The sequence below is a fragment of the Lactuca saligna genome, chromosome 3 (genome assembly GCF_052625555.1).
Source record: "Lactuca saligna cultivar CGN05327 chromosome 3, ASM5262555v1, whole genome shotgun sequence".
In the NCBI taxonomy this organism is placed as follows: domain Eukaryota; kingdom Viridiplantae; phylum Streptophyta; class Magnoliopsida; order Asterales; family Asteraceae; genus Lactuca; species Lactuca saligna.
This window is the reverse complement of record NC_136419.1, coordinates 82669514-82670873: the sequence shown is the minus strand read 5'-3', so window position 1 is coordinate 82670873 and position 1360 is coordinate 82669514. Positions and strand designations below refer to the sequence as shown.

General features: G+C 30.9%; 1 non-coding gene across 1 annotated transcript; it reads right to left on the bottom strand.

Moving 5' to 3' along the window:
- Window positions 1-1047: 1047 nt before the first annotated feature.
- Window positions 1048-1150, bottom strand: LOC145038095 (U6 spliceosomal RNA). Its single transcript, XR_013679164.1, has one exon. It is a non-coding gene; the product is annotated as a U6 spliceosomal RNA (small nuclear RNA).
- Between the last annotated feature and the right edge of the window lie 210 nt (window positions 1151-1360).

The following is a 1360-nucleotide window of genomic DNA, read 5'->3' as shown; positions in this document are numbered from 1 at the left end:
GGGTTGTCTGAAAATAATAGTCCATTATATAAATAAACATCTTTTTTACTAAAATACACATCATTATTCCTAACAAATTTAAATATTTAATGAATGCATTAAATGCACCAAAAGATAAGGTAGTCATTTTATAGATAAAATAAGTGGTAATTATTAATTTTCTTAATATTTGTGCTTGTCTCTAAACAATAATTTTTGGATAGGAGTATAAGATAGGGATAATGACTTAGGAGGGTAGTAAGGTTTCCAGCTTGTCTGTATTAGGTCACTAAGGTTTTTTTTTTTTTTTTTTTTTTTTTTTTTTTTTTTTGTGCGTATTAGATCAATATGGTTGTTATTACCGTTTAGAAATAGTCATTTTACCGGTTTTAACGGGTAAAAAAGACTATTTCTAAACGGTAATAACAACCATATTGGTCTAATATGCACAAAAAAACCTTAGTGACCTAATACGGACAAACTGGAATCTTTTTTACCCTGCTAAGTCATTAACCCTAATTATTTAGAAAACATGCTTACTAATCAATGTGACTGATTTGTTTGACTGAAAATAGTTGCTTCCAGCTAAACTTATCTCACAACCCTTCCAGAACTTCTAAGTCCAGAAACTCATATGATTGGTGATCTTCATTACATAAATATGCAATATTTTATCAATAACTTCTTTTTTGTCATTTAAATGTTTACATGAACACATCCATATGTACAAAAACAAAATCTCACTTTGATACCTCCCATCAATGTCTACATTTGATAACGAATGGAAATGTAAAACCAACAGCGACTTGTATATGATGTCTATTATCAATTATTTTATAAAAGCAAAACCACAACATGAACTAAGAAATTGAAGTTGCAAAATGAATAAAAAAATCAGCACATAAACAAATACATACATACTATATACAACACATAAATGGAAGTATATAAAACATGAAACTTAATGACAGGAAAAGTAAAAAACTTAAAAGAGACTTTATAGAAAGAAACATCACCCTTACTTGCCACAAATGGTTGAAGACATCAACAAGAAGATCAATCTGACCATAGAATCCACATGTTGTCTCGATTTGTGTGTGTCATCCTTGCGTAGGGGCCATGCTAATCTTCTCTGTATCGTTCCAATTTTATCGGATGTCCCCAAAGGGATGACTATAGATGAAGAGCTTTGCCATATAGTGTAAGTCCCTAATTTGCCCGTGTATCAATCAGATCCGTTTGATGGTGCGAAATCCCGATCAAACGGATGATGTCAGATCAAATAGAAGAGAAGGAGAAGAATAATAATATGAATCTTTGTATGTATTGATATGAATGAAGATCCGGATACAAAAGATTCACACACACATACGCTCCTTAT